This window comes from Helianthus annuus, chromosome 16 (assembly GCF_002127325.2).
Source record: "Helianthus annuus cultivar XRQ/B chromosome 16, HanXRQr2.0-SUNRISE, whole genome shotgun sequence".
Classification (NCBI taxonomy): Eukaryota; Viridiplantae; Streptophyta; class Magnoliopsida; order Asterales; family Asteraceae; genus Helianthus; species Helianthus annuus.
In genome coordinates, this window is record NC_035448.2 from 148,406,581 (window position 1) to 148,428,492 (window position 21,912).

General features: G+C 40.9%; 1 non-coding gene across 1 annotated transcript; it reads left to right on the forward strand.

The window, feature by feature from the left end:
• Window positions 1-1,018: 1,018 nt before the first annotated feature.
• LOC118488767 lies at window positions 1,019-1,124 on the forward strand. Its single transcript, XR_004885302.1, has one exon. It is a non-coding gene; the product is annotated as a small nucleolar RNA R71 (small nucleolar RNA).
• Window positions 1,125-21,912: the final 20,788 nt, after the last annotated feature.

The following is a 21,912-nucleotide window of genomic DNA, read 5'->3' on the forward strand; positions in this document are numbered from 1 at the left end:
TTTAACAAAAAAAATTAACTGGGTTTGCCCTAAAGGACATAACGTGCACGATTTGGAAACATTAAGGACAAAACTCATCAATTTTAAAGGAAAAGGACAGCGCCTGAAATTTGGGACAAACATAAAGGACAAAACTTGTAATTTACTCTTTCGCAATAAATGATTTAGAGTTAAATGTCATTTTAGTCCTTGTGGTTTGGGCAATTTTATCAGTTTAGTCCAAATGTTTCATTTTTAACCTGTGGGTCTAAAAAGGTTTCACAGTTGCCATTTTAGTCCACTTGGTTAACTTCATCCATTTTTTTCTGTTAACGAGAAGTCCAATTTGGTCATTTTGTATGTAATTCTGTTAACTAAAAGGGCAATTCAGCCATATAAAATGACCAAATTGGCCTTCTCGTTAACAGAAAAAATGGATGAAGTTAACCCAGTGGACTAAAATGGCAACTGTGAAACATTTTTGGACTCACAGGTTAAAAATGAAACCTTTGGACTAAACTGGCAAAATGACCCAAAGCACAGGGACTAAAATGGCATTTATTTAACTCAATGATTTATTATAGAGTTGGGCTAAAACAAGACATTTTAGAAAAAGTACTAAAATAGGTTCTCTAGCTATATCTCTTTAGAGAGCACGAGATGCTCGAATCCATTTGGTTTTCTTCTTCATTTTAGCTCCGAATCTCTTCAAATCTTGGAGTACTTCCTAATTTTGAATGATTTTGTCAGCCACGAATGGGAGATGGCGGTGTCCTTTATATATAATAAGTATAAAGGACGCATTTAATAGATTTAAAAGTCTTTAACTTTCGTTGATTCTGAATATCCATATGATATATACAACATGATAATTTCTTGGATTTTGACAAAACGAACACCAACAACAACATTACTGGAACCTGTCGAGCTAATAGCATTATACGATATCAATCGAGAATGAGTGTAGTTGGGATCGATGATCAAGAACTTGTGGAACTCATAGTCCATTATAGATGTATTCATCATCATCAATAACTCCATTCCAAAATGGGGGTAATTCCTTAAAAGCTCCTTGAATCAATCATAGGCTTCTGAGAAACTTTCATCATTTTCTTGCTCGAAAACATAGATCTTACTTCTCAATTGATTAGTTTTAGATGGAGAAAAGAACTTTGTCATAAATTTCTCAGCCATTTCGGTCCATGTAGTAATGGATCTAGGCGCTAGAGAACTAAGCCAAGAACGGGCTTTACATATGAGTGAAAATGGAAATAATCGAAGTCCGACTGCGTCATCGATGTTGTCAACAATTTTGAATGTATCAAAGAGTTCTAGAAAGACAATGATATGATTGTTTGCGTCTTCGCCTGCTAGTCCAATGTACTGACACGAACGTTGAATCATCAAAATGATTTGAGGCGAAATCATGAAGTTATTCATAGGCACCTTTGGTCAAACGATGCTCGTTAGAATCGCGTCTGGAGGAGGACGAACATACTCCGTAATGGCTCATTCTACCATCTTAGTCTTAGGTCTAAGACAATTAAAGGACTTAGGCTAAAACGTAAATAACAAAAGGAACAAAGTAAAACAAATAAAAAAACACCCCGAAAGTGATCAAACTACTAAGTTTATATTGTTTTCAAAAGTGGCGTGTCCCTAACAATAGCACCAAAAACTTGATGTGTGCAAATAGTAACCAATAAATATTAAGAATGCACAAACTCGTTTTAAAGGTAAAAGACCTAAAATACTTACTACACATGTAATAGGCAAGCGTACCTATCATTAGCATAGTATAGTTCAGATAAGTTACCAAGTATCGATTCTAGGACTTGAGAGCTTTTAATACTAAATCCTTAGTTAATATTTAACCAGTCAATTGTGATGATTTTATAAAAGAAACTGTTAAGACAAACATGATTGAAAAGATATTTTGGAATACGATATGTAAAAGATAACCATTTAGGATTAGAATGTCACACCCCAACCGATGGCGGAATCATCGGGGCGCGGCACTAAGCGAAACAGATTGTTCAGAAGTTTCCACAACAACTATCATACAATTCAGTTATATAACACGTCCCATACCGTGTCCCAAATAATAACAAGTTATCATAGAAATCAACTAAACAATATGGGAACTGTTCCGACAACTCAAATTCTTAATTATTACAGACCGAATGTAAATATTGTTTTAAGACTTCTAGACGGCTAACTGTGGATCTTACTGACTACAGGTGCCAGTACAAGATCTACAGATAATTATGACCCTGGAGCAGGTATGTGGACACTGTCCTAAGGTCACAGGCTCCTAGAAGCTTATTATTGCCTCGCTTCCCTAGCACGCTAGTAGCTTAAACACCTGTCACATACGTTAAAATAAAAGTCAATACATATAATGTAAAGGTGAGTACACAAGTTTGATATAGCATATAAAGTTCGAAAAGTTTACGCATAACCAAGCACGTACACAAGGGCAAACGATGCATGTAAATTATCAACATGGGACCATCGATACCAATGACTTCAAGTTGACTGTCCGAGACAGTTCGCAATACATGATTACCACCGTAATCCATGCAAGTAATTGTCCTTAGCAACCCCCGTGTGAACGGGTGCTGAGTCCAAACTATAGTACTACGTTGCTAAAACAGGCAGATAGCACTCCACGTGTAAACATAATAAACAGCAATCATTTAGACAAGTAATACATGCAAGTAGGTTAGCGTTCAAATAGTTTGTGTTGTTTGTGAATTTGATAGATTACGTATGTAACACCCAAAAGTGCTGAAAGCAAAAAGGGATCGAGTATACTCACAGTGGTTGGTTGTGGATTGAAAGGAGCACTGAGAATAGGTTAGCCTGAATAGTTCGATAACACAACGATGAGTAACGCGGAAAAAGTAAACAATGTACTTGGATCGAGTAGGCCATTCGATCGGACAGCAGTTCGATCGAGTGGGCTGTTCGATTGGTTTGAAAGTCCGTTCGAACATCCATTCGATCGGCCGGCTGGCTCGATCGGTTGGTTCCTTCAAGTGGATTGTTTCTTCCTTTGATGAGAAGGATGTGTTTGTGTATGATGGTTTGTACTACCTTTCAAGTTGGCCGATCGAACAGCTGTTCGATCGGTTAGCCCAACCGATCGGCTAGCACTTCATTGTTTTTCAAATATGTCACTCGATCGGCTGGCATGCTCGATCGGGTGACATTCCAATGTTTCGAAAAGTCTAAGTGTTTTGAAGTATAGTATCTCATGATTCGAGCAGTAATGATTACAATCGAGTGGCGTAGTCGATCGAACAGTACCTCGTCAATATTACACTTCATGAGTTTGTGGGACTAAGTGCTAGTCGATCGGTTAGCCTAGCCGATCGGCTGGCATAGTCGTTCGGTTGGGCTGTTCGATCGAACAGCCTAGCCGTTCGGCCAGCTTCTCGATTCGGTTAACCTATCACTTAACACTTGGTTATTCCCGTTGATTGTTGATGTTTTAGAGATATTTTGACTACGAGTTGAACCACAAAACTGAAGTCCCCACTTAGCCTACTGACTCGAGCAGGAATCACCCAAACTCGGTCAGAGACGGTTTGGAACCCAAGTTTAACGTTTAACCCGAAATCGGTATATCTCTCGGTAGAACCCGAATCTTGAACCATGTGTTTGTTTAGGTTGATTTGTAAATCGGTTCAAGTCTCGTTTTCACCTTTTTGAGTGTAAAAGAGTTGAAAGATAGATGAAAACCCATCTTCCAATCCTTTTCCACCGTGAAATGTTAAGATCTTTGGAAGATTTTAGGTTATTTATGTGGAAATCGGTTAGATCTAGCTTATTCATGGTTGAATGAAGTCAAGAACATGAAGTTCTTGATGAACACCAAGAACACCATGATGACATCACTCAAGAACACCTAGATCTTGGTGATTTCATGGTTGAAATCCAAGTTTTGAAAGATAGAAAGATGGAGAATCGATTAATGAACAAAAACGTACAAGGATTAGAGCGAAATACTTACCGGTTTGAGAGAAATCTGAGATTTAGTGAGAAGAAGAGGCTGGTCGGTCAGAGCTTTTCCAAAAGTGGAAAGTTTGACAAAGACAGCCCTATTTATAGGCTTCCAAAAGAGGAAAGGGTCAGCTGATCGAACAGCATCCCTGATCGAGCAGCTGTCCGATCGAACAGCCTGTTCGATCGGCTAGCCTGTTCGATCAGGTTGCCCTGTTCGATCGGCTAGCCTGTTCGATCAGGTTGCCCTGTTCGATCGGCTTGCCTGGTTTTGAGTGTTTCGCGACGATTTTTGATATTTCGACTTCGATGAACGATGATTTGAGAATGATAGAATTCCTAATCAAATTACTTTTAGTCTCAACTACTATATCTAACATACGAGCATCCTTACAACCATTTCGGGTTCGATTTCCATTGAGTTTGATTCACCTTTGAGTCTTGATTGATTTTGATTGATTCACCACACACTTTAACACAAAAGTAACATGCACAAGTAACACATAAGGCACACACACACGTATAAAAAGTACTAAAATCCCCACACTTGAGTTCGATGATTGATTTGATTAGCTTGATTATTGATTGACTAGCTTTATTGCATTGTTACTTCCTATCATTCACAGTCGGTCGTTGATTCACAGTTCGATTATCGGTCGATTAGTTTGATTATACAACACTTACTCCAAATAATATGAAAATCAAAATGAAACTAAAATGAAATTAATCTTTATTCATCTTTAATTCCAATAACAGTCAACTCTTGACTTTGACTTTGACTTTTGGAAAACACGGGGTGTTACAGTCTCCCCTCCTTTAGGGAATTTCGTCCCGAAATTAGGCCGAGAACCGTACATCGCCGTGTGATTTTTACCAATTTGATGCTTCAGATCTATCTGAACAACTGCGGGTACTTGGCCTTCATGTCACTTTCGAGTTCCCAAGTGAACTCCGCGCCTCGTTTGCCTTCCCATCGTACTTTTACAATAGGAATGCGAGAGCGTCTGAGTTGCTTGGTCTGTCGGTCCATGATTTCGACAGGCTTTTCCACGAAGTGTAGCGTCTCATTGACCTGAAGATCGTCGAGTGGTATTATCGCGTCGCGGTCGGCTACGCATTTTCGAAGGTTTGAAATATGGAAAGTCGGGTGGACATTGCTGAGTTCCTCCGGTAATTCGAGTTTGTAGGCAACTTTACCGATCCTTTCTAGAATCTTAAAAGGTCCAACAAATCGAGGCGCAAGTTTCCCTCTTTTGCCGAATCGGACTACTCCCTTCCAAGGGGATACCTTTAGGAGCACGTAGTCGCCAACTGCAAATTCGCGGGGCTTGCGTCGTTTATCGGCGTACATCTTTTGTCTGTCCCGGGCCTTTACCAAGTTTTCCCTTATCTGGTGGATCTTGTCAGTCGTTTCTTGCAGAATCTCGGGCCCAGTCAATTGTGAGTGACCGACCTCGTGCCATACAATAGGCGAGCGACATCTCCTACCATATAAGGCTTCGAAAGGTGCCATTTCGATGCTGGAGTGATAGCTATTATTGTACGAAAATTCGACTAACGGTAGGTGTTTGCTCCAACTACCACCAAAATCGATAACACACGCACGGAGCATGTCTTCAATAGTACGAATCGTTCTTTCAGTCTGCCCGTCGGTTTGCGGGTGGAATGCGGTACTCAAATTCAGCGTCGTACCCAGAGCTGCTTGAAAAGTTTCCCACAATCTCGATGTAAACCGAGCATCGCGATCAGAAATGATGTCTCGAGGCGTACCATGATTCTTAATGATCTCGTCGGTGTAGATTTGGGCTAGCTTGGCCACCTTATAGTCTTCTCGTATTGGCAAAAAGTGGGCTGATTTGGTTAGACGGTCGACTATAACCCAAATACTGTCGTGACCTGATGGCGTGGTCGGAAGCTTAGTTATGAAATCCATAGCTATGCTTTCCCACTTCCATACGGGTATCGGCGGTTGTTCGAGTAAGCCTGAAGGTCTTTGGTGTTCAGCCTTGACTCTTGCACAAGTTAAACAGCTACCAACATATAGAGCAATATCCCTTTTCATCCCAGGCCACCAGTACTTGTAGCGAAGGTCCTGGTACATCTTGTCCGCACCGGGATGAATGGAATATCGGGATTTGTGGGCTTCGTTCATGATGATCTTTCGCAAATCTGTCCTCCTCGGAACCCAGATTCGGTCCAGATAATAGAATATCCCGTTGGCTTTGCTCACGAGCTGAGTTCCATCGTGATAGATTCGTTCTTTCTTCAACGTACGCTCGTTAAAGCAAGCATGTTGTGCTTCACGGATGAGAGCTTCGAGGTTATACTGAGCCTGAATGTTTCGAACACCTATCACGTAATTCTTTCTGCTGAGGGCGTCTGCAACTACATTCGCCTTGCCTGGGTGATAACGGATCTCACAGTCGTAATCGTTGAGAAGTTCTACCCATCGGCGTTGACGCATATTGAGTTCTCTCTGGTTAAAGATATGTTGTAAGCTCTTGTGATCGGTGAAGATCGTACACTTTGTACCATACAGGTAGTGTCGCCAAATCTTTAAGGCAAAGACAACTGCGCCTAGCTCGAGGTCATGGGTTGTATAGTTCTTCTCGTGGATTTTGAGCTGTCGAGATGCGTAAGCTATAACCTTGTCTCGTTGCATGAGAACACAGCCAAGTCCAAGGTTTGAAGCATCACAATAGACAACGAAATCATCGCTTCCGTCCGGCAGTGTAAGAACTGGTGCATGGCACAGCATGTGTTTGAGGGTTTGGAAAGCAGTCTCCTGCGCGGTTCCCCACACAAAAGGCTTGTCTTTATGAGTAAGGGAGGTAAGCGGTACAGCAATCTTTGAGAATCCTTCGATGAATCGCCGGTAGTAACCGGCTAATCCGAGAAAAGAGCGAACTCCTGACGGATTCCTTGGCGTAACCCATCCCTTGACTGCCTCAATCTTTGCAGGATCAACGTGTATACCCCGACTATTCACAATGTGACCCAGAAATTGAACCTCCTCCAACCAGAACTCACACTTGGAGAACTTGGCGTAGAGTTGGTTTCCCTGAAGCAACTCGAGAACCAATCGCAAATGCTGCGCATGTTCGGCCCTCGATCTGGAATAGATCAGGACATCGTCGATAAATACAATGACAAAACGGTCTAAGAACGGCTTACACACGCGATTCATCAGATCCATAAAGACCGCGGGTGCGTTGGTCAAACCAAAAGGCATGACAACAAATTCGTAGTGGCCGTATCGGGTTCGAAAAGCGGTTTTGGGTATGTCTTCCTCTTGAATCCGCAACTGATGGTAGCCTGAACGTAGATCAATCTTGGAGAAACACTGAGCACCTTGTAGTTGGTCAAACAGATCATCGATTCTTGGTAAGGGGTATCGGTTCTTGATGGTCAGCTTGTTCAATTCCCGGTAATCGATGCACATTCGGAACGACCCGTCCTTCTTTTTGACGAAAAGGACTGGCGCGCCCCATGGAGAAGTGCTCGGGCGAATGAAGCCTTTTTCAAGTAACTCTTGGAGTTGGTTTGAGAGTTCTCGCATCTCAGATGGAGCGAGTCGATACGGAGCTTTGGCCACTGGGTTGGCTCCTGGAATAAGGTCGATTCGAAAGTCGATATCCCGACTTGGAGGTAATCCAGGAAGATCATCAGGGAACACCTGAGGAAATTCTCGGACAACGGGGACATCCTTGACTTCAACTTTCTTTTTCTTGTCCGTCTCTGCTACAACAATGTTGGCCAAGAAGGCTCGATATTCCTTGCGGAGATATTTGCGAGCTTGAAGACAGGACATGAGCTTGAGATCTTTTGCAGTAGTTTCACCATAAACACATAGAATATCACCACTAGCTAGCACAAAACGAATCATCTTATCGGAACACACAACTTCAGCACGGTTTTCACGAAGAAAATCCATGCCTACTATGACATCGAAACTTCCGAGCTGCATTGGAATGAGATTAATCGGGAATATATGATTGTTGAGCTCGAGAGTACAATCACGGAGCACAGAATTGACAGCAATGGTTCTTCCGGTAGCGACTTCTACTTCGAAGGGTGACGAAAGATAAGAGCGCTTACGTCTAAGAAGCTTCTCAAATTCAAATGACACAAAGCAGTTATCGGCTCCAGTATCAAACAAACATGATGCATATATACCATTCACAAGGAACGTACCATTGACCACGTTGTTATCAGCTTGAGCCTGGCGTGCGTTGATGTTGAAAGTTCTGGCGTGAGCGGCTTGTTGTTGAGGCTGCTGTTGTTGTTGCTGGGGTTGTTGAGCTTCTTGTTTCACCACCCTGTTCGGGCACCGGTTTGCGAAGTGGTTAGGGTCACCACATGCAAAGCAGGTCCGAACATTATTTGTCGGGGCCTGTGCAGCTTGAGGAGCTTGAGGAGCTTGTGGAGCAGGTAGCAGGGCTTGGTTAACAGCGGCTTGAGCTTGCGTTTGACGAGGACCATAGCGGCAATTCGCAGTGAAATGCCCGTAAACATTGCAGTGGACACAGAAACGGCAGGCCACACCCACCGGGTGATGATAAGAACATGTAGCACAGAGTGGGTGGGGGCCGGTGTACGCACGCTTAGCCGGCGGCGCATTGATCACTGGCGCAGTGCGCTGTGGTTGTTGCTGTTGTGGCGGTACTGACTGAAGAGGAGCAGCATTGGTTGCGGCGGCGCAACTCTTGTTCTTCTTTCTTCTCCTCGAGGACTTGGAGGCTTGAGCAGTAGGGTTGTCGGTTGATGCGGCAGTAACTTGATGCAACGACTTGGATGGCTTATCCCAGACACCAGCCTTAACTCGCTTGTCATTAATCTCGGCAGCGAGTAGGTAGGTTTCCTCGATTGATGCGGGTTTGGCGGTGAACACATAATCTGCAACACAATCCGGAAGAGCACGGATGTATTTCTTGATGGTCATCTCGGGAGTCTTGACCTGGTCTGGACAGATAATGCTCAGTTGTTTGAAACGGGCGGTGAGACCAGCGTTGTCGCCCTCCTTCTGCTTGATGGTCCAGAACTCATCCTCCAACTTTTGGCGTTCGTGGGGAGGACAGAACTCGTCCAGCATGATAGCCTTCAGTTCCTCCCACGTCAGCTCGTAGGCAGCGTCGTTCCCGCGCTTATTCCTTTCGGCTGTCCACCAGTCCAATGCCCGCGACTGGAAGACACCGGTAGCATTGAGAGTTCGAAGATGATCCGGGCATCCGCTTTGACGAAGGGTAACTTCCACAGAGTCAAACCAGTGAAATAAGCCTGTAGGGCCCTCTTCACCGGTGAACTCCTTTGGTCCACACGCCTTAAATTGCTTGAAACTGAACGGAGTTTTGCTGGGTTCAGTGAGGGTTCGGGATTCTTCCGACGATTTGCTTGTGTTTTCGTACACCTCACTGACAGCTTTCGCTACAGACCTCGAGATGAGCTTGGCGAGACGTCGGTCTCTCTTTTCCTGACGGGTAAGGTTTTGGCGAATTCTTGCTGATGACGACATGGTCTGCAATAGACATCGCCATAGGGCTCAACACAACGAATTCGAATCTCGCAGGTCTTAGTTTACTAAAGCTTAGAATCACGTCGCATCTCACGTCACGTAACACATATAAACACATAAGCACATAATCACAGAGGCACATAAGCACAGAAGCAATTAGAGCACATAAGCAATTAAGCAAATAGAGCACTTAATTTCCTAAACACGTACGAAATTTTATCACAGAGGTAGTCAGAAAACAGAAACCTATTAACCACAAGTCGAGTGTCGTTCGTTTTGCATATCGGATAGCATCACATTGTATCGTCTAACTTAGTCGTATAGCGTAGCATAGCACACTGGTTTCGTTTAGATCACATCAACAGGGATTTGAATCGAGATAGAATAGCAACAAAGGTCACGCAGATTGATAACAAATGGAGTAACCAACGAATCTTAAAACACGTAAACAGGTAAATCACATAAAATCAACGAAGCAACACTCAAAATCGGAAAATGGATTGTCTGCGGCTACTAGACTTTGACTAACCATGGCAATTTAACTATTCACAGTTGACTTGTCGTCACTTTCGACTCTAGGGGACATGTTTCTGCCTCGATTCTTGGGCATTATGCATGCGCATTCTAGGCCATACTCGTGAGTTCAGGTCGTTGGAGTCCGTCAATTGCCTTGGCGAGATAAATTAAAGTCGGAATAACTGCCAAGGTTAGGGTTTCACCCCTAGCTCAGCAATTTCTTCCTTGTTTTAAGAAAATTTTAGAGGAAATTTTCATCAAATTACGGGTTTCAACCCTGATTTGGTATAATTCTCCCCCGTTTGTTGATAGAAAATCGCACAAAGTAATTGGCAAAAATTCGTAATTTAGGCAAGAATTTGCGGGTTTCACTCCTAATCCCGTCCAAATTACAAAATTTGGCTCGGAGTTCGGATGTAATGATAGAATAGAAGGAAACAACATAAAATAAGCACATAATCTTGGTCTCTTGGTTCCTAACTATAGTCTAGGTCTCTAAGACAGCGATCCGGACTAGATCGTGTCTAACCTAATTCCCTATAGTTATGGCTCTGATACCAATCTGTCACACCCCAACCGATGGCGGAATCATCGGGGCGCGGCACTAAGCGAAACAGATTGTTCAGAAGTTTCCACAACAACTATCATACAATTCAGTTATATAACACGTCCCATACCGTGTCCCAAATAATAACAAGTTATCATAGAAATCAACTAAACAATATGGGAACTGTTCCGACAACTCAAATTCTTAATTATTACAGACCGAATGTAAATATTGTTTTAAGACTTCTAGACGGCTAACTGTGGATCTTACTGACTACAGGTGCCAGTACAAGATCTACAGATAATTATGACCCTGGAGCAGGTATGTGGACACTGTCCTAAGGTCACAGGCTCCTAGAAGCTTATTATTGCCTCGCTTCCCTAGCACGCTAGTAGCTTAAACACCTGTCACATACGTTAAAATAAAAGTCAATACATATAATGTAAAGGTGAGTACACAAGTTTGATATAGCATATAAAGTTCGAAAAGTTTACGCATAACCAAGCACGTACACAAGGGCAAACGATGCATGTAAATTATCAACATGGGACCATCGATACCAATGACTTCAAGTTGACTGTCCGAGACAGTTCGCAATACATGATTACCACCGTAATCCATGCAAGTAATTGTCCTTAGCAACCCCCGTGTGAACGGGTGCTGAGTCCAAACTATAGTACTACGTTGCTAAAACAGGCAGATAGCACTCCACGTGTAAACATAATAAACAACAATCATTTAGACAAGTAATACATGCAAGTAGGTTAGCGTTCAAATAGTTTGTGTTGTTTGTGAATTTGATAGATTACGTATGTAACACCCAAAAGTGCTGAAAGCAAAAAGGGATCGAGTATACTCACAGTGGTTGGTTGTGGATTGAAAGGAGCACTGAGAATAGGTTAGCCTGAATAGTTCGATAACACAACGATGAGTAACGCAGAAAAAGTAAACAATGTACTTGGATCGAGTAGGCCATTCGATCGGACAGCAGTTCGATCGAGTGGGCTGTTCGATTGGTTTGAAAGTCCGTTCGAACATCCATTCGATCGGCCGGCTGGCTCGATCGGTTGGTTCCTTCAAGTGGATTGTTTCTTCCTTTGATGAGAAGGATGTGTTTGTGTATGATGGTTTGTACTACCTTTCAAGTTGGCCGATCGAACAGCTGTTCGATCGGTTAGCCCAACCGATCGGCTAGCACTTCATTGTTTTTCAAATATGTCACTCGATCGGCTGGCATGCTCGATCGGGTGACATTCCAATGTTTCGAAAAGTCTAAGTGTTTTGAAGTATAGTATCTCATGATTCGAGCAGTAATGATTACAATCGAGTGGCGTAGTCGATCGAACAGTACCTCGTCAATATTACACTTCATGAGTTTGTGGGACTAAGTGCTAGTCGATCGGTTAGCCTAGCCGATCGGCTGGCATAGTCGTTCGGTTGGGCTGTTCGATCGAACAGCCTAGCCGTTCGGCCAGCTTCTCGATTCGGTTAACCTATCACTTAACACTTGGTTATTCCCGTTGATTGTTGATGTTTTAGAGATATTTTGACTACGAGTTGAACCACAAAACTGAAGTCCCCACTTAGCCTACTGACTCGAGCAGGAATCACCCAAACTCGGTCAGAGACGGTTTGGAACCCAAGTTTAACGTTTAACCCGAAATCGGTATATCTCTCGGTAGAACCCGAATCTTGAACCATGTGTTTGTTTAGGTTGATTTGTAAATCGGTTCAAGTCTCGTTTTCACCTTTTTGAGTGTAAAAGAGTTGAAAGATAGATGAAAACCCATCTTCCAATCCTTTTCCACCGTGAAATGTTAAGATCTTTGGAAGATTTTAGGTTATTTATGTGGAAATCGGTTAGATCTAGCTTATTCATGGTTGAATGAAGTCAAGAACATGAAGTTCTTGATGAACACCAAGAACACCATGATGACATCACTCAAGAACACCTAGATCTTGGTGATTTCATGGTTGAAATCCAAGTTTTGAAAGATAGAAAGATGGAGAATCGATTAATGAACAAAAACGTACAAGGATTAGAGCGAAATACTTACCGGTTTGAGAGAAATCTGAGATTTAGTGAGAAGAAGAGGCTGGTCGGTTAGAGCTTTTCCAAAAGTGGAAAGTTTGACAAAGACAGCCCTATTTATAGGCTTCCAAAAGAGGAAAGGGTCAGCTGATCGAACAGCATCCCTGATCGAGCAGCTGTCCGATCGAACAGCCTGTTCGATCGGCTAGCCTGTTCGATCAGGTTGCCCTGTTCGATCGGCTAGCCTGTTCGATCAGGTTGCCCTGTTCGATCGGCTTGCCTGGTTTTGAGTGTTTCGCGACGATTTTTGATATTTCGACTTCGATGAACGATGATTTGAGAATGATAGAATTCCTAATCAAATTACTTTTAGTCTCAACTACTATATCTAACATACGAGCATCCTTACAACCATTTCGGGTTCGATTTCCATTGAGTTTGATTCACCTTTGAGTCTTGATTGATTTTGATTGATTCACCACACACTTTAACACAAAAGTAACATGCACAAGTAACACATAAGGCACACACACACGTATAAAAAGTACTAAAATCCCCACACTTGAGTTCGATGATTGATTTGATTAGCTTGATTATTGATTGACTAGCTTTATTGCATTGTTACTTCCTATCATTCACAGTCGGTCGTTGATTCACAGTTCGATTATCGGTCGATTAGTTTGATTATACAACACTTACTCCAAATAATATGAAAATCAAAATGAAACTAAAATGAAATTAATCTTTATTCATCTTTAATTCCAATAACAGTCAACTCTTGACTTTGACTTTGACTTTTGGAAAACACGGGGTGTTACATAGAATCCTTCTAGTCATTTGAAAAGTTTGTTAAATGATATATTTATAAAAATCTCATTTTGAAATGAATCAAAGTGAGTTTATGATATTTTGGAATAAGATATGTAAAAGATTACCTTACGAGGTTAACCACAAAATCTTGAATACCCAAATTATAGACATGCCCTGATAATATGATTTTAAGTAGCTAAGTGTTTTACCAATCCCTTGTGATTTATAGCCTCTTAATTGGTTAACTATATAGATTAACGAAGAATGCAATTTACTATCTATAGAGTTCAATTCAAAGAAAACCCTAACTAGTTTCCAGACCCATTTATTTAGATCCTTCACATAGGTAGTTCATATGTTTTATCAACCCTTAAGTTTACTAATTAATGGCGAGGTATCAAGCCCTAAGTTAATGATCAATATATAACTCAAAGATAGAATAATCAGATCTAGCATGCATAACCTCATAGAAAGACCTAAATTATCCAAACAAACTCATTCAAAGATCAATACTCAACATACAATCATACACATCACAAAGTCAGCAGTAAATAAATCACACTTTCATAAACATAAATATTCAAACATAACAAAAACTAGAATTCATTTTACCTAACGAGCTATAATGCGGTTAGCTAGCCATAATCAAAGCAAAACAACTAGAATCATTGAATACATGTTAAAGAGTAAAGAAAAACATAAACTAAAAGTATCAAACTCAATAAGAATCACGAATACGATCTCCTGTATCTTATATCTTATGTTTCTAAGCTATTTTGATCTTCACACTTGTTACACGAATCCACACATCCCCTTATCCGTTTCTACGTCCGCCCAAATTTGTCCTCTTGGGTTTCCTAGCCATCATGCTCTTTCTATAGGTGTTTTTATTGTTTCAAACTAAGTATAACCTGTACCATCATTAAATGCGCACCGCCCAAACTCACATGTAGACACAGGGCACAATAGGGGTTTGACTTCCCTATGGTGGCGCTCAACTCCTTGTCGTTTTCAGGTACGTGGTGTACTTCACTTCTTATGTACGGGTCGTACCCATCTTTATTTCCAACTTCTTCATTTTCTTTTCAGCGAATCTCGTCTTTAATCTTGAGAATCCTTCATTTAAGCCTCAGGAGTTGCAAAACACCAAACCTTAATAAACAGATAACTGATTCTAGGTGAATCTTGAATATACAACTACAAATATAGGGTTTTAACTATTGAAATACGTGTGTTATTTCAGACACTTCAAGCATTCTATCGACCTTACTTAACTTACTATGTCATTTAATCTTTTTTGTTAAAATACTAAATGTAATCGATACTTGATGTTTTGACGTACTTTCCGATGCAATGTGGTGACTATTATCAGTTTAAGAACTATTATTGATGAAATGATCCACTTTGTTCATAGTGTGGAACACAAAGTGAGCCACCCGCGAAGGCTAATGTAACGTAATGTAGTTAGTGCAATGTGTTACATGTGGGTGTTACACCCAACCGATGGCGGAAACATCGAAGTATGACGAGAACGAGATTGCTCAAAACATCATAACATATTAAAAAGTGACAATAATTAAATAAGAAATTTCCGTATCATACTAAATGGAGGTACATTGTTTTTGGAATGAAAAATACAACATTTTGATCATAACATAATCAAATAAGTAAACTTCAAAATCAAAATTTGGGTGTGTTTCTAGTCCACCCTAAGTTGTGTTCTTCAAGCATCGTCACTAATTTCCTGCAACATGTGTTAAAGTATCTGTCAACACAAATAGGTCGGTGAGCATATAAGTTTGGCTACATAGCATAAGTGTAAATAAAAAAAGTTGCCTCATATCCAACATGACAATTTGCATACATTGTAATATAACATACTAGCAAGTGTAAACTATGAGTCAAACCAAAGTGTACCGCAATCGTGCGTATTCTTATCGCCGAAATGACAAGGCCGTGAAATAAATTACTTAACAATACCACAAGAACGGGCGGTGCGCTAATCCTATAGCGCTATAATTTTTAAGGTAGGCTTGCAAAGTTAATGAGCAAAGAGTATACAAGAATGAGTATAGCACGTATAAACAAAGAGTATGACAAGTATCATGTTTTAATGGATAGAGTGATAGTGTAAATGTGATTGATCGTGTGTATGTGATCTGTAATAAAGTTTTACATGTTGCACCCAAAGTGTGTAAAAGGAAAAAGGGATCATGTATACTCACGATTTGCAAAACTTTTCCCAAACGTGAGTTGATTTAGTCTTGAAGGTTTAGGAGACACTGAGGTTACCCTACATTAATGTAACACCTCGGAAATTCCTGTCCAATAAAATGAAGACACGTGTCATGAGAGACAAACGTATCAGGAAACCGGATCAAATAAAAAGATGTATGGTAGGATTTAAAAAAAAGGGTGTCATGTTATTAAAAATACCTCTGAACGACCCAAGGGCGACATGTTATTAAAACACCTCTGAGCGACCCGAATCATAAATCCCAAGATCCTTAAATCGTTATGATAAACATCTAGCTGGTTGTGTCTAAATAAATAAAGTTCCATCTATTATATGGAAGATCATTAGGAATGTTACTACTAAAATTCTGATTTAAACCTTTGTATAAAGGGAATTGAAAATAGTTAATTAACATGTTCAACCATTATGAGAATCCAAGAAGAATTCTTGGTAATTCCGTCAATTCCATCTTCCCACATGAATCCAAGATATAGTGAAAACATGTAAGGGATATACAAGCATGCAATGGCTGGAAGAAGGTCCCACAACTGAAAAAGATGGCATGGATTCGGAGTTGTATGATTACATGGTCAAGGCTTGAAAGTTTGCAAATCTTTGTCCTCTGACCATCGGTTACGGACCGTAAGGGTCATGGCTTACGGTCCGTAAGATGCATACCTGGGCGATTTCAGCAAGGGTCGGTTACGGACCGCAACCATTTCAGTATACGGTCCGTAAGCCTGTCGCTGGCAGCAGAAAATGGACAGCTGCCTGTTCAGCCTGTTGCACCGCCTTATTGAGATGGTTTTCGAAACAAGGGACTTGCTAGGCAGTATTTAGCCTATTAGGGACACCTGGGGTGATCTTGTAACCATCCTAGACTTACATGTCTTGATCTTGAGCTCATTGGTTCACTATATAAGAGCATGAAGTTGTAACCATTTCATTTGCTCACTTGGAACTTTTGTTCAAGACATTTCTGGAGCTCCTGGTCAGCAACCATTTTCTCTTAGGCTCCATAAGCATCATTAGGACTCTTGTAAGTGTCCTTAACCTTCCTTAATCCATTTTAGCTTAGTTAATTAGCTAAAAGTCAAACCATCGTGATTAAGGTTTGACTTCGAGATTAGTCCATAATTACCCAGTCAAGTCTTGAATTAAAAATAACTATAAGTAGGTAATTATGTGGGTAACAAACCCTTAAAAGGGTATTTACAGATTCCCACTCTAACCATGTTAATTGTCGAGTCAAAGTATACTTTAAAAAGTCAACAGAATGCTTAAATCCAAATTAACTCATAATTAGCAATGTAGGATACATGCAACCTGTTTGATCGTTAATATAACTTGGTAACTAATGTAAGAACATGTCCCAACATGTTCAACTCGACAATTTTCTGTTTAGACCCGGTTTGGAACCGAAAGTCGCATAGTTTGACTTTCGCTTTGACTTTCAGTTCTGAGCCGTTTTAGTCAAGTTTAAGATTGCCTTAGAGCTTCTTTTGGACCTAGTAACATGTTAGTATAACCCTCTGTGATTATACGGCGTGGTTCACTAGTTGTCTAATTATTATGCAAATTTCCATTAAATGCCCATATGTTGACCATTATGCCCAAATGTCCATAAAATATGATTTTTGAAAATGTAAAAGGGTAGACATCTAGTTACTGAATTATAGACTTGTACCCGAATTTGACATTAGTTTGAGGTCTAGATTAAGAGTTATGCTCATTAGCGTAATTAGAAGCATTCTTAGTAATTAACTAGCATAATTAGCATGTAGCCTATCTAAACCCAAATTTTTACACAAAACTTTATACCTACTGTTATAAAATAATATTTTGGGATTTTTAAAGATTTTTATTCAATTTTAGGCTGAGCATAACTTAGTGTTCTAAGCTTAATTCGGCTAATGCCGGTTTTGCCCTTTTGGGCTATAAAATAAGTTTTATAAATCCTTTTGACCCCAAACCTTTTCCTACTGATTTGTTATGTTAAAATAATTATTTTGAGCCTTCTGGTATATTAAAAATATCAACTTTTTATACAAAACCCAGAATTGGCTCCAAATCGCCTTTTTAGGCATTTTTACGACATAATATGTGTCAAAACTAGTCTATATGCATTAAGGTTGATACCTACTGATATACTCAGTAAATTTTTATGTTTTAACAGTAAACTAAATTTGTAAACTCAGGTTTTCAGTTTTGACCTTTTAGGCTTATGTGAAATTACCAAAATGCCCTTCCGGTGGATAGGATGGTTATAATTAATAAAATTCACATACATATGATATCTTACTGTTATAACATAGTAAACTAAGCATATTTACTGATTTATTCAGATATATAACTCAGATTGCTGGTTTAACTCTTTTATACCCTTTTAAATGACCAAAATGCCCTTATGAGGCCTAATTTGAGTTTAAAATCATTTGGGGCATAATAGGACATATCTTACTGATATCACAACATATTTGGTGCATATAATCTCAGGAAACTTGTATATGATGATATGGTTACCCGTTACGCATTTCCGCGTTCGGATCGGCTTGTGTAACTAGTTTACGCATATTAGCCGAAACGGGTCAAACCATATCATCTTTGTCTCAAAATCCAGAATGTGATCAATTTACCCATATTATACAAGTCTCCAAACTTGTTGGGTCTAAATCACATTCCTTCCCGGTTTTCGCCTTCCATACGATAAAACCGTATCTATTCCTTGAAACTAACCGGTCTAAGCTTAGGCTATATTAAAAGACCCGTTAGGATTCTAATAGGTTATTATAAACCTTCATTCCAGAATAGGAGACCAGTAAAAGACACTTGCATTTGCTTATTGTGGTTTATACTTACACAGGTAAATACTTTAACTTATTTTCCCTTATACGGGCTTGGGGTACGGTATATAAAATACCGCTTGGTCGGGCAGTTGACCCTAACTCATTAGTAGTTGGGTATTATCAATGTGACCCGTTTAAAAACTGGTTTTGTTTGTTTTACGCCTTTGGGAGTTTAATGACCATGTCCCGGATATCCTTGGCATCATTCACGAAATGGCCACGACCTTGACACACGGGTGTAGGCGTACACCCGACAATGTGTCCATATTACTTAAGGTATAACCGTTGGTTTCCCGCCGCAGATTTATACTATGTGGTGTGTCTATTAACCTTAAACTCGGCACGAACCGGGCGACTGAACGCATAATAAACATGTAATTCTTTTACAAGTTTAGATTTAATTAATTATCCCAAGTTATAAAAAGTTTTGTGCCATATGCATTTAAATCAATTTTAAAACATTTTCAAAATGAGTCAGTTAAATTGTATTTACCAGTGTAAACTGACGTATTTTCCCCCAAAAGATTAAGTGCAGGTTCTACACGTAATAGGCTGGCTACTCCTTAGCATCGTAGAGTCTCGCAAGCTTGGATGCCATTTATCTGTTGAACAATTTTCTCCTTTTTATTTCGATTGCCTGTGGATCTATTTAAGCTACTATGTGATACTTGGATATTACATTTTTGTTTGGTTGAAATAAATCTATTTTATTGCTTCCACTGTGCATTATAATTTGTGTTGTTTGACTATGATGGTATCAACTACGTCACGATACTCCCCCACTGGGCCCACCGGTGACACACTGAAATTAGGGCTGTGACATGTTGGTATCAGAGCCAACACTGAGTGAATTAAACACTAGCCTTTTGTGTTTAATCTCAGTGCACGAATTGCACATTTCTCGAGTTCCGAGTCTAGACATCGAACATAGGACAAACTCTGTTTTGTTTTTTTTATTTTATTCGGTCTTTTATTTTATATATATATTGGTCGTTATCTTAACCATGTTTGCAGGTCGAAAATACCGCCAAGATTTTTGAGAGGTCGAGGCAAGGGTCCAGTTACGGGCCATGATCATGAAGCCGGGCCTTCGCACCGGCGTACGCCATCAATTACCATGAGTACTAGCCCACAGGAGCCATGGAGGCTCTACGTTGAACCTGGGAGGCGGTCAGTTTCTCTCAGTTCCTCACCTTCGTATCAGCATTCTTTTGGGCCCCAATTAGAGAACGAGCCCAACAACCAACCACCTTCTTTCATACCCTTACAGAGGTCCAACTCTCACCACTCTTTTGGTGACCCTACCCCCGCATTCCAAAGCCGGTTCAACCCGGCTAACTACCTTCCAGAACCCATGGGTTTTAACCCACTAGGACCTGAGGATAACTTCTCAGGGGATCACGCGGACGACATGGACGAAGACACGGATCCCGTGGAGCCTGTGTCCGGAACACCGAACCACCCCATCGAAATCTCCGATGGGTCATCTTTCCACGGATCGCCTTATCGTGGTCCTGACAGCTACGAGGCGAGGTTCAGGCAGATTGACTGGTATTTCACGCCCTCCGAACACTCGTCCCCATACCAGCAGTAGCAGCAGCAACAACAGCAGCATGATCCTTCCGAGGATCACCGATTTGTGGCAGTCACTCCGCCACCACCCCCACCAGTGGAACAGCAGCCGCCTCCGGAGCCACCGAGGCGGAGAAGGTCAAACGCACGGATGTCCGTGCGAGGGGGTGTCCGCATCAGCACACCCCAACCATCGAGTGGCAGTCACTATCCGCCACTCCAGGAAGAAGAAGAACCGCAGATGGGAGGTCCATCAAACCCCATCCCAGAGATCAACTCTGCGCCTATGGCGCCACCAGTGGGTTTTGATAACCCAATACCTGCATACGCCGGTTCAGCGGCGTATAACCCCTTCTAGCAGCCGGCGCATACCCATTACAACTATGCTAATGTGGACCCATACCAGGAGGCATGGGACTACAATGCTAGTCACCCAGAGGGACCCTATGGTGGTCTTTGGACCACTGGTTACCCAACTTATGGGTACCAGCTTCCGCCACCTCCTCAACCTCTGTACCAGCCGCCGCAGTCGCAGTTGATCCCACCTGAGCGCCAGCAGGAGGTCCTTGAAAGATTGGACCGTTGTGAACGGGAAATCCAAACAGAGCGCAGTAACACTTGTGGCTTCTTCAAGGGATTATTAGATTTGATCAAAGGGAAGTCCAAGAGAAGGGGTCATTGAAGGCCTTTTGTTTTATTTATTTTAGTTGTAATCAAGTCCCTGCGTGGACCTTTTGCTTTAGTACTCAGCCCCTGCGTGGGCTTGTCATTTTGTATTCTGCCCCTGCGTGGGCATGTCTTTTAGTTGACCCCTGCGTGGGTTTGTTTTGATTTTCCGCCCCTGCATGGGCATTTATTTTCGTAGAAGACCCGTTTAGGGCAAATGATGTACTTGTTTAAACAATTTATGAGATGTTCTAGTTAAATTTTCATTTTATTTATTATTGTTAATTATGTGCATAAAACATGGAAATAAATGAAAATAATAAAGAGATCTGCCATTATATTAAAATGGTAAAATCTAAAAAGGACAAAGACCTAGCCATATGTTATTATAAAACAAGGCCAAGATGGTAGTTCCATAATTAGATTAAGATCCATATTAACATCTTAATTTAGGACTATTCTGTGTTAATTATTAAAGGAATCTTGGGGGTAAAACCTAGCCACGTGTCATTGTAGACATGGCCAAGACGGTAGAACCTGTCCAAAGGATTCCAAATTTAGTTGACATCTCTGAGTATGTTAACATCCTTGGCAAACTGTGAATCATTAAAGTCACACAGGCCATCCTTTAAAAAGGGTTAATTTAAATTTCCTTAATTATATAACCGCCCCTTGTGGACGAAGTGCCTGTGGGCAATAATTAAATGTCCTCTGGGACTAGGGACAGTGGTAGCTTATGACTCCCTGTCAATAACAGGTGACGAACTGTGGTTCAAACTTGAATACCGGGACTTTGTAAATTCCTGGTTCATAATTGAATTAAATTGTCCTTGTGACTAGGCCTTATGTGCTAATATTTCATATTTTAGGGTAATAATGAAGATCCTAAAATTTTAACAAATTAACCTAAAATGGCAATTTAAAACCATGGTTAATAAAATATAAAATACTCTAAATATAACCTTGCCCATTAATTCTATATGTAGCATTTGAAGCTACATGGCTGGGTCGGATGAAGTGAATAGTCATCCAGTGGAAAATCATGATAATGCCATAATACAGTTGACTGGTGCGGAGCTGCAAGCACTAGTGGACAACGCTGTTGCAAAGGCTTTGGATAGACAGTACAGTGAGTCCTCTGGGACCCGAAGTAGAACCCTGTCTACACCTCATTCCAAACCAAAAACC